At 43.6% G+C, this 12,594-nt stretch overlaps 1 protein-coding gene and 1 pseudogene across 11 annotated transcripts in view; both read right to left on the bottom strand.

Moving 5' to 3' along the window:
* The window catches only part of APBB2 (amyloid beta precursor protein binding family B member 2), a 385,290-nt gene that overhangs the window by 39,660 nt on the left and 333,036 nt on the right, over positions 1-12,594 (bottom strand). The window lies entirely within an intron of this gene.
* LOC139183623 (large ribosomal subunit protein eL8 pseudogene) lies at positions 764-11,236 on the bottom strand (annotated as a pseudogene).

Raw genomic sequence — 12,594 nt, forward strand, 5'->3', positions numbered from 1 at the left:
CTGGTCTCCTCTTCTTCCAGTTTCCGGAACATGCTCAGCTACTTCCCACTTCAGGGTTTTTGCACCAACCACCCCTTCCTCTTGAAATGCTCTTTGCTGCACTACTCACCTGGCTACATGAGAGTTAGACTATAAGAAAGCTAAGCACCAAAGAATTGATGCTTTTGAACTGTGGTGTTGGAGAAGACTCTTGAGAGTCCCTTGGACAGCAAGGAGATCCGACCAGTCCATCCTAAAGGAAATTAGTTCTGAATATTCATTGGAAGGACTGATGCTTAGCTGAATCTCCAATACTTTGGCCACCTGATGCAAAGAACTGACTCATTGGAAAAGATCCTGGTGCTAGGAAAGATTGAAGGCGGGAGGAGAAGGGGACGACAGAGGATGAGATGGTTGAATGGCATCACCGACTCAATGGACATGAGTTTGAGTAAACTCTGGGAGTTGGTGATGGACAGGGAAGCCTGGTGTGCTGCAGTCCATGGGGTCACAAAGAGTTGGACACGACTTAGTGACTGAACTGAAACTGAAATCCCTCTCACCCTTCAGACCTCTGTCTACTTCCTTGTGAACTCTTAACTGACAGTACCATCCACCGCACAACTCTAAGCATCCAGACTCTTCCTGCACAGTCTTCACCTTCTTCACTTTATGATCTTCACTTTATTGTGAGTTCTGTAAACTTATAGTAGCGTCTGGTTTTGTTCCTCTACAGTAAAGAATTCAGCCTTGGCCAAAGAGAGGTCTGGACTTTGCCCTCGGCTTCTGGGAGGTAATTTTTAAGAGCACGGGACAGTATATTAAAAAGCAGAGACATTACTTTGCTGACAAAGGTCCATCTAGTCAAAGCTATGGTTTTGCCGGTAGTCATGTATGGATATGAGTGTTGGACTACAAAGAAAGCTGAGCGCTGAAGAACTGATACTTTTGAACTGTGGTGTTGGAGAAGATGCTTGAGAGTCCCTTGGACTGCAAGGAGATCCAACCAATCAATCCTAAGGGAAATCAGTCCTGAATATTCATTGGGAGGACTGATGCTGAAGCTGAAATTCCAATACTTTGGCCACCTGATGTGAAGAACCAACCCATTGGAAAAGACCCTGATGCTGGAAAGGATTGAAAGTGGGAGGAGAAGGGGATGACAGAGGATGAGATGGTTGGATGGCATCACCAACTCGATGGACATGGGTTTGAATAGGCTCTGGGAGTTGGTGATAGACAGGGAAGCCTAGCGTGCTGCAGTCCATGGGGTTTCAAAGAGTCAGATGTGACTGAGCGACTGAACTGAATGTCATAGCTGATATGAGTGTTTTTGTTTTCCCAGGGGTCTTGGGTCACACTAGATAGTCTAACAATGTGGTTTAGGGTCAGGGCTTTGGGTCACTGAGCATTGGTTCCACCTCTGGCTTAGTCATGTGTATGGTCAACCACACCCACATGATGGGACCCCCCCCATAAAAACTGCGGACACCAAGGCTTGGATGAACTTCCCCAGTTGGCAATGCTCCATGGACAATGTCACACATCAACGCTGGGAAAGCTATGCTGTCCATGACTCTGCAGGGAGAAGGCCATGGAAGCTCCACGTGTGGGCCTCTTCGGGACTCGTCCTGTGCGCCTCTCTCCCTGGCTGAGTTTAACTGTAGCTTTTAGCTGTGAGTGAGTTCTGTGACTCACTATAGCAGACTACCAAACCTAAGAGCGGATTTGTGGACTGTTCTCCATTGTATTTTCAGAAGCAAGCACATTTCCTGACACAAAGTGCTTAATAATACATTTAATAATGATAGAACTTAATCTTTTTATGGGTACTTTTAAAACAAGCACATAATCAGCATGTGATGCCTTTATGATTTAAGGAATAAATTGTATTACTACTTAAATATCCATGTAACTCCTACTTCTGAATTGAGGTCCAGACCCAAAGTCACCTCTTCCCTGAAGCCTTTCCCCACTCTCCAGGGCTTGCCGTTTTTGCTTCTGTGTTTTCTGGCCCACAGCTCCGCTTTCAGAGCAGTCAGTGGTCGGGCACATCTTTGTTGTGAAGGACCTGTGTTGGATCGACTCTGAGCCCCTAGCATTGGGCATGGTGCTTACACTGAACAGATATACAAAAGGTGTTTGCAAAATAAAGCCAGCTTTTCAAAAACAAGGGTTTTGTTTATTGAAAGATAGGTTCAGTTATCTGTGAAATTCTGGTACATGTTACAGCTCATTCCCTGAAAAATAGGGTAGCTGTTACTGTAGTAACTGAGTATTATTATGGTGTTCTACTCTATTATTTTCTTTTCTTTCTAAAAATAAAAATGTTCCTCAAAATTATTATCCATGTTAAAATCTGACATGCTTTAAATAAAAATATGAAAGTAGATCACCAAACTTTTTAAAGTCATCTACCTCCATAATTAGAATGAAATATCACTTTATTTACATAATACATTAAGAAAGTTTTAAAAAAGTCCAAGCACTAATCTTATTCTCCTCTGTATAAACCTATTGGAAATTCAAACAGCACACCAATAACCTACAGTGTCTTCAAGTACCATAGAAAAATCAATTTTATTTGCTTCAGACCTGCATTTAAACTGGATAATAACTGCTATAATGTGCAACAGCCATAATCCAATTTCAATCTGTTTGATTAGATGAGTATAAACATTAAACAAGAAAGTCATGGGATTGTCATAACAATGTTCACACTGTTAACTCATTATAGAGCAAAGGATTTTAATTTGCTCCTGGAAAACACGCTGCTAGAAAATATAAACATATGATCTGAACAATCTTTAAATACTATCCACAAGATCCTGACATTGCCTCACCCAAAGATAAAAGCAGCTTTGAGTTTGGAGGCCATGTGAAACTCCCCCTGAACTTAGGAGAGGAAAGCTCTGAATGAGTCCTTGAACATTTGAGATTATATATAAACATCCCTTCCCATCAAAATGTGTAATCATCGAGGATATCAAAGCTGTACCTGTGTCAGTGGCCCTCAAATTATAATGTGCATAATAATTTTTAAAATGAAGATACCTGGGCTCACTCCAAGGGCATGATCCGGAAGGTCTGGAGTGACCCCGTGCTCTTTTCACAGAACCCCAAGGACTGGGAGGCAGGTGGCCTGTGGACTATACACTGAGAAACTGTTTTCAGAGAAGCGGGCAGGAACTCTGTGGGTGAAGGGAGTCAGATGACACCGCAACACGGTGCTAGAGCACTAGACTCTGTCCCCCACTAGACTCCAAGCTCCTGGGAGCTCAACTGTGCCTGTGTGGTTTTGTGTCTTTGAGCACTGACTAAATTAAGTTCATAGCAAAGTGCATGCACCCACACTCACACCTGTACGGATATCAAGATAATGTACCAGGGGTGCACGTCTGAGGGTCACACGTGGTCCTAACAAGGTTATCAACAGAGCAGGTGGGAGATTTGGGCAGGATTGAGGCCTTTCAAACTTCAATGTGCAAATGCATCTCTGAGGATCTGTTAAAATGCCAATTCTGATTCAGTAGGTTTGGGGTGGAGCCTGCATGTCTAAAAAAAACCCTCCCAGGTGATTCTAATGCTCTAGTCCAAAGACTCCACTTTGAGTGGCAAGAACCCAGAGATAAATGAGCCAAACAAGGCCACAATGACAAAGAAACAGCAAAAAAGAATGCAACTTCAGATCTACAATGAACCCAGGCAAGGAAAACCAGAGAGTGGTGGACCAAGAGTAATATTTCCCAACTTATTTTAAAGGACAGGGTACTTGATGGCTGCTCTTGGAAGAAACTATAATGTGCATTTGTAAAAGAAAACCTCCACTGCTGTATGAAACATCAAATACACAGAAAGAAAATATTGGGGGAAAAAATCATGTTCAATGGCCTGGAACCTTCTTGTCCTGCTCTATAAAATGCAAAGGCTATTTATAATAAATGTGTACAATAAAAATCTTTGTAAGAGGAAGACATTCGCAAGCCCTAGGTAGGGAGCATAGCCCATTTTCTTCATGCAATATTCAGCAGAAAGAATCTCCCTCTAGATTGAAGACAGTGGGCAACTTCCTGGCACTCAGTGGATTATAAAGAGACTTGACTTATCCCTCTTCCCCCGACCTTACCCAACAGTCCTCATGTCCCCAGCTAGGGGTGGGAGCTACGCATAAATTGTTACCTTGATGATTCAGGATCCTAATAGAACCAGCACAACACTCAATTCTTCAAAGGCATCTGCTCACTATCTCCCTTCTGAACCCCGCTCTGGCTTGCCCTCTGGGACACAGAACTGCAAGGCGGTGCAGGGACGCTAACAGCGGGGTGAAGACACAGCCAGGCTGCCCTCAGGCTCACTCAGCAGGGACCCTGGAGGGGCCAAGGGGAACGCCTGCTCTCTGGCAATTTCCATGATTAAAACTAGAGAAAAATCACATTTGTGTTTCGCAATATAAACTCTACCTTAAATTGATATTAAATCCTTGACAGGGAAGATGGGGGCAGGGGTAAGAGGTTAGGGGCTGGTGGAGGGAAGCCAAGAGAAGTTCTTGAAAGAAATGACATTTTCCTTCTCCTTGAGCCCACCACTGGTCTGGTTTACATCTCTACAGTTTTGTCTTTTAAAATATTGTATAGATGGAATCATATCATATATAGTCTGTGAATCTTGCTTTTCTCACTTAGCATAATTTTGGGGGAGGAGGATAAATTTTATTATAAGACCCAACCTCTTTTCTCTAAAAAATTTTTACTTCCAGTTTTATTGAGGTATAATTGACATATATCACTATATAAGTTTAAAGTGTAGAGTATAGTGATTTGACTTACATGCATCATGAAATGATCACCACAAGTTTACTGAATATCCATCATTTCATATAGATACAAAATTAAAGACAGAAAATTTTTTTCCTGTGCTAATGATTCTTAGGATTTACTCCCTTAACAACTGTCATACATAACATACAGCAATGTTAATTATAGTTATCATGCCATACATCACATTCCTAGGACATATTATTCTTATAACTGGGAGCTTGTACCTTTTGACTGCCTTCATCTAATTCCCCTCTCCGGACTCCCCCACCTCTGATCTCTTTGAGTCTGTTTATTTCTGAAGTATTAATATAATTGCCCCTTCAAACTACATTAGTACCTGTTACACAACATAGGCAATTGGATATTTCCATGTATTTCAAAATGATCACCAGGATAAGTCTAGTTATACTATGTCACCATACAAAGATATTACATAGTTATTGACCAATTATCCCCACACAGTACATTTCATACCCCTGATTCATTTATTTTGCAACTGGAAATTTGTACCTCTTAATCTCCTGCACCTACTTCTTTCCCACCCAACTCTTACCTCTGGCAACCACTTGTTTGCTCTCTGTATCTATAACTCAAAAGACTCTGATGCTGGGAGGGATTGGGGGCAGGAGGAGAAGGGGACGACAGAGGATGAGATGGCTGGATGGCATCACTGACTGGATGGACGTGAGTCTGAATGAACTCCAGGAGGTGGTGATGGACAGGGAGACCTGGCGTGCTGCAATTCATGGGGTCGCAGAGTCGGACATGACTGAGCGACTGATCTGATCTGATCTATAACTCTTTCTGTTTTGTTATGTTTGTTTCATTTTTTTAGATTCCACATTTAAGTGAAATCATACAGTATTTGTCCTTGACTTATTTCACTTAGCATAAACCTTCTACATACATCCATGTTGTCATATAATGGCAAGATTTCATTTCTTTTTCATGACTAATACTCCTTTGTATGCACATATATGCACACATCTTATTAATCCATGCATCTACGGATACTTATGTTGCTTTCATATCTTGACTATTGTAAACAATGCTGCAATAAACACAGGAGGGCATGTATCTCTTCTGACTAGTGTTTTTGTTTTCTTCAGATAAATACCCAGGAATGGAACTGCTAAATCATAGGTTAGTCCTATTTTTAATTTCTTTAGCAATCTCCATACTGTTTTCCATAGCTGCCACATCAGCTTACATCCTCAGCAACAGTGCACAATGGTTCCCTTTTCTCCACATTGTCGCCAACACTTGTTATTTGTTGTCTTTTTGATAACAGCCACTCTGACAGGTATGAAGTGATATCTCATTGTGGTTTTGATTTGCATTTCCCTGATGATTAGTAATGTTGAGCATCTTTTCATGCACTTGCTGGGCATTTATATGTTTTCTTTAGAGAAGGAGCGACTGAACTGAACTGAAAATTCCTTTATTTCGGTTTTCCAAAGTTCACAGATCTGTGCATCTCAATGATCTTTAAAAATAATTAAGAGATTAAAAAACAGAACAATCTAATTTCTTGGTGGTTAAAAATCTCTATGCTTAGGCACTTGCTGTTGAGTCTGAATCCCAGAGAAGGGATCAAACAGGAGCTCACCCTATTATTACCACTTCCAGAGCCAGGAAGCAGAATGAGGAAGAAGGTGGCATTCTGACCCCTAACTTCTTAACCTTGACTCCTTCCTTCACCCCACTTTGCTCACCCCTCAAAGAGATATCAGCTACATCAGGGAACTATGGAAAGTAAAGCAGATAAAATGTGCCAGCATTTCGATCTTCCAAAATTGAGTTTAAATAAAAACATCACTTATAATCGCTCTTATTTGTTTTACCTTCTGCTCAACTGGAAGTTCCTAATTGGGAAGAACTGTGGCATTTTGGGTCAATTTTGGTACATCATCTAGCATAGCTGCCCTTGTTTTTACAAATAAAAAATAAAGCTTTATTGGAACATAGCCACACCCATTCATTTATATCTTCTCTATAGTTATTTCTGCCTAACAGGGGCAGAGTTAAGTAGTTGAGACAGAGACAGAATGATCCATACAACCTAACGTATTTATAGTCTGGCCTTTTATAGAAAAAGTTTGCCAAATCTTGATCCAGCAGAATGGCCGTTTAGTCCTGGTGGCTCAGACGGTAAAGCGTCTGCCTACAATGTGGGAGACCTGGGTTCAATCCCTGGGTCAGGAAGATCTCCTGGAGAAGGAAATGGCACCCCACTCCAGTATTCTTGCCTGGAAAACCCCATGGACGGAGGAACCTAGTTAGGCTACAATCCATGGGCTTGCAAAGAGTCGGACACGACTAAGTGACTTCACTCATTAGTGTACTGCTGGTATAGCATTGGGCTTCCCTGATGGCTCAGACGGTAAAGCTGACATAAAGCATCTGCCTGCAACGCGGGAGGCCTGGGTTTGATGCATTGTACAGCTACTGGTCACTAACATTTGTGCAGCATTTCACATCTTCAGATCTAAACAAATGTCTGTTCATATCTATCATTTCATTACAGAATCCAATTATCCCTATTAAGACAACTATTATTATTAACATCTTCCATTACAGATAAAACAGGCTCAAAAAGAATGAATGAATTTATTTACAAGAGGTGAAGCCAGACTGGGACCTAACTCATTTCTCCAAAATTTCTGCTCTCATCACAAATAAATAAAATGTAATAAAATATGGACTTCCCATGTAAGTGGTAAAGAATCCGCCTCCCAATGCAGGAGACGCGGGTTCATCCCTGGGTTGGGAAGATACCCTGGAGTAGGAAATGGCAACCCATTCCAGTATTCTTGCCTGAAAAATCCCATGGACGAGAAGCCTGGTAAGCTACAGTCCATGGGATCGCAAAGAGTTGGATATGACTAACATGCACACATGCAATAAATAAAATATAGCACATACAAGCTGATTAGACAGTCCACAAGCTAAGGCCAACTGGATTTTCATCTACTTAATGTTCCATCTAACTCCTTCAATTAAAGTAAGTTCCACACAAAGTTCACATGTCCTCTGAGATGATTATCCACTTACCATTATTTCTGACACATTTAGAAATTGCCTAACCTGGTGGGCTGCCGTCTATAGGGTCGCACAGAGTCGGACACGACTGAAGCGACTTAGCAACAGCAGCAGCAACCTATTTAAAGGGCTTACCTGGTGGCTCAGATGGTAAAGCGTCTGCCTGCAATGCGGGAGACCCGGGTTCAAAACCTGCTCTTTGTTACAAACTATGTTCCTTTTATACATTGTTAGTTAATTATATTAATTAATTATCAGAGTTGATTCAGGTTTTATGGGACCTAAAGCTGAGACAATTTCTGGGGACATCTTTAAGAAAATGAATACAAAAATATCTTCCTTTTGCAAGTTTTATAAACACCATGTGAACTCATCCCTAAGCCCCCTCCCCAGAGCCTTGAAAGGGGCCCTAAATTTTAAGGTTCACTATCATAATAGTAAATCCTCCTCTACTTTTTATCTTTCCCCCTAAAGAAAGGAAAATCATAGATTCCAAATTGAGTTCCTTACAAAAAGCTGGAGGAGAAGGCAATGGTACCCGACTCCAGAACTCTTGCCTGGAAAATCCCATGGATGGAGGAGCCTGGTGGGCCGCAGTCCATGGGGTCGATAAGAGTTGGACACAACTGAGTGACTTCACTTTCACTTTTCACTTTCATGCATTGGAGAAGGAAATGGCAACCCACTGCAGTGTTCTTGCCTGGAGAATCCCAGGGGCGGGGGAGCCTGGTGGGCTGCCGTCTATGGGGTCGCACAGAATCGGCCACGACTGAAGGGACTTAGCAGCAGCAGTAGCAGTGACTATAGAGACTAATTATTTAAACCTGCCACCCCCAACACTTTCTCTTAAAGCTACAAAACTGCAAGCATTATTCTCAGCAAATTCTTTCTCCAGCCTAGAGCACTGTTTTCCAAGAGCGGTCTGTAGCTAAAGTTAGCCTCACTTGGGAACTCTTTAGAAATGTAAGATCTCAGGTCCCACCCCAGACCTACTGTATCAGAGACTTTTGAGGATGGACTCAGCTTTCTTTTTTTTTTGGTTGTGTTGGGTCTTTGTTGCTGCATGGGCTTTCTCTAGTTGTGGTAAGTGGAGGCTACTCTGCAGTAGTGGCGTGCAGCCCTCTCACTGTGGTGGCTTCTTTTGTTGCTGAGTGTGGGCTCTAGGCACGCAGGTTTCAGCTGTTGTGCCACGTGGGCTAAGTCGCTCTGCAGCACGTGGAATCTTCCTGGACCACGGATCAAACACATGTCCCTTGCTCTGGCAGGTGAATTCTTAACCACTGGACCATCAGAGAAGTCTAGGGATTCAACTTTCTTTGTATTCATAAAGATCTACAGCTGATTCTGATATGTGTTCAGGTTTGAGCATCACTAGTCTATGAGGCTACAGATTCCACCTTCTCCACTCATATAAAACATTTTTTGAGGAAAAGAGGGGAGACTATATCATTTAAGCAAGTTAAAATTTTATCTTCAAGAACACAATAATCTAATGATCAATTTTAATAGGGAGTAATCTCATTTTTAGAGTTCTGGAAAACTATGACATGTGAGATGTGTCAGGATTAACCAGAAGGAGACAGCCAAATGTTCACAGCTCAGAGTCTACTTTGATGACTTCTGAGTGCACTGATGATAAATTTAAACGAATTCATGAGTTATTAACTGAGTGGAAAATATATTTAAACACTCCTGATATAGTCAGAAGGCTAAGTCAGTAATTCCAAGCTCTGAATCATCTTAGAAGCTGAAGAAGCTTCCCACAAAACAGCTAGATTACTTACCTCAAGCAAAATTTCTTATTTTCAAAGAGTGGGAGTTGGACCAAATTGGTCCAACATACTGTTTTATAATTTTAACCACCTAAGATCTTTTAACACACATTTCTCACACAAATACGAGCTACTTTGATTTGTCCCCATGCCACTTTTCTCTGTTAATCAAAGTTATACTTAGCCACTAATCATAACTTCTGATCAGCATGAGCAAACCAGTGTTGCCACTCTGAATTAATGTATTTTAATTCCTTCTAGAAGCAAAGTCCCTTACCATTTCAGTTGCCCTGTGCAGCTTATACTGCACAAATGCATAATTTTCCCTTTGTCCTCTCCCCAGCCACAAAATGCAAAGAATAAAATCTGCCTCCTAATGCTGTTATTGAGAATTAAAATTAAAAAACCCACAAAACAAGATATAATGTGATTACCACTGTTTCTGGCAGATGGTGGGCACCCAAATGTGGCTTCCTGTGATTGTGAAGTAGACTGTTAGAATCTTGAAGTGAGCTCTCTAGTGCACACTTGTGATCCCCTTTTCTGGGAAACACCACACCGCCCCAACCTATGTGGCAGCAGCGGGCCCCTGGCTGACATCTTGTATGAAGTGACCTGGCCAGTCTGACCAGGATGGTCTATGCCTGGTCTATGCTGAGTATGAGTCTCTTCTTCCCTTAGGAATTTGTAACTGAGACACTGCACTCACACTGGCTGGAAAAGTATTGTGCAGGGTCATTTTTTTTTTTTTGAAGGAGAATCTTTTTTATTACTTTTATGCACAGAAAACTCCATAGTGCACACTCAGCCCAGCTTGGTGGCCAGCTCTTTGGCCTTCGCCTTTTCCAGCTTGGTGATGCAAGCCACTGACTTCGGCCCCAGGACGCTGCCTCCCCAGTGACGACGGATCTCATCGTATCTGTCATTGTAATTGGTCCTGATGGCTTCCACCAGCTTAGCCAGGGCACTCTTGTCCTCCGAGTTGACTTGTGTGAAGGCTACAGTGGTGCACGTCTTCCTGTGGACCAGGCGCCCCAGCCGGGCCTTGCCCTTGATGATGCAGTAGGGAACCCCCATCTTGTGGCACAGGGCAGGCAGGAAGACCACGAGCTCAATGGGATCCACGTCGTGAGCGATCACCACCAGCTGAGCCTTCTTGCTCTCCACCAGGGTGGTGACAGTGTCGACCCCTGCTCGAAGGACAGGTGGCCTCTTGGTGGGGACATCGCCTTTGCCGGCGGCTTTCTTCTCAGCTCGGGCCAGCAGCCTCTGCTTCTTCTCTTGCTTTGTCTCCGGTCTGTACTTGTGGGCCAGCTTAAGCAGTTGAGTAGCTGTTTGTGGGTCTAAGGCCTGGGTGAACTGGTTAATTGCAGGAGGCACTTTCAGCCGCTTATATAGAATAGCCCTTTGCTGCTGCAGCCGGATGTAGCGGGGCCATTTGACAAAGCGGGTGAGGTCCCTCTTGGGTTGGATGTCCTGTGTGAAGCCAAAATTCTTGGGCCACCTCTCGAACAGGGGGTTGACCACCTTCTTGGACTCCTGCTTCTTCACCATGGCCGGGGCCGGGGCCACCTTCTTCCCCTTGGCCTTCTTTCCCTTTGGCATCTTGAAGGGCTGGCGTAGAGAGCAGGGTCATTTCTACCATAAGAATTAAGAAGAGAGGACGAAGCCAAGAATCGAGATGAAAGATAGATATGATCCTGACACTTCGTCAGACTCTTCTCTCTCATCTTGGTCATCTCCCTGCCTCAGAGTTTCAGAAGACAACCAAACTGTCTTTTGCTTGCGTGTGTGTGCACTCATCACAAAGTCACTTCTGACTCTTTGCGACCCATGGTCTGCAGCTCTTCAGGCTCCCCTGTCCGTGGGATTTCCCAGGCAAGAAGATGGGAGTGGGTAGCCATTTCCTCCTCCAGGGGATCTTCCCGACCCAGGGATTGAACCTGTGTCTCCTGCATCGGCAGGTGGATTCTTTACCACTGCACCACCTGGGAAGCTGTGTCTTTTGCTTAAGATCACGCGATTTGTTTTCTGTTGCTTGTAATCAACGATCTTTAGTAACCCCCCATTCTCTACTGTGATGGAACCTGCACCCTCCCATGAAGACTGAGGTCAGTTGTGACTTGGTGATGTATGATCCCAAAAGCAATCGCTGGTGGTGAGGATGGCTGTTCCTCCGCATATGTCACTCCAGTTTGTGGGAGTCAAAAAGGAAGTGGGCCCCTAGGCAAGACATACATTGTATGTTCAGACTAATTAAGAGTCAAGGATACTAGCCCATCCAAAGGCTGGTAGGAGAGATGGAGTGAAAGGGTTTTATGCTGGCGTCTGTCACCCACCAGCTATGGGATCCTGGTTAACTCATTTCACTTCCTGAGCCTCAGGGTTACTCCAGAGTTTCCTCTGAAGCATGAGACAATGATGACAACAGGAACAACAACAGCGACAGTAAATGTTTACAGTCTATTATTAAGGGCACAGCAAGGAAAACAAAAACTGCTCTTAGTATTTGAAACAGACGGGTGGTGGAAGAGCTGAAAAGCAGACAGGAGACAGAGCGGCACTCGGAATTAGCAATAGCAGGAAGCGACCTACCACCTCCAGGCTGAAGGGCCCACGCAGGAGGTGGTAGAGGCTCCCAGCAGAACCACAGCCTTGCCAGCCTGGGCAGGGGTGGCTGGAGCCATGAGGAGGCACAGCCTGGAGGCGAACAGCCGGGAAAGGAACCATGGTCTCCCTTCCCCCAGCCTTCACTGCTTCCAGTGGCCAAACCCAGGTGAAGGCTAGAAACGGCCTGCAGGGTCAGAGGTCAGCAGGGGAGGCGAGGAATGGAACTGAGAGCCAAAGGACTGGGGTTCTTACTATGGATGTGCCAGACACTGTTCTCAACTCTTACCAAAAGCTCAGCAATTATATTCCAATAAAAAAAAAAGTGAATCTAAGAATATGAAAAGAATGCGTATATATGTATAACTGAGTCACTT

The sequence above is a fragment of the Bos indicus genome, chromosome 6, assembly GCF_029378745.1.
Source record: "Bos indicus isolate NIAB-ARS_2022 breed Sahiwal x Tharparkar chromosome 6, NIAB-ARS_B.indTharparkar_mat_pri_1.0, whole genome shotgun sequence".
NCBI classification, from domain to species: Eukaryota; Metazoa; Chordata; class Mammalia; order Artiodactyla; family Bovidae; genus Bos; species Bos indicus.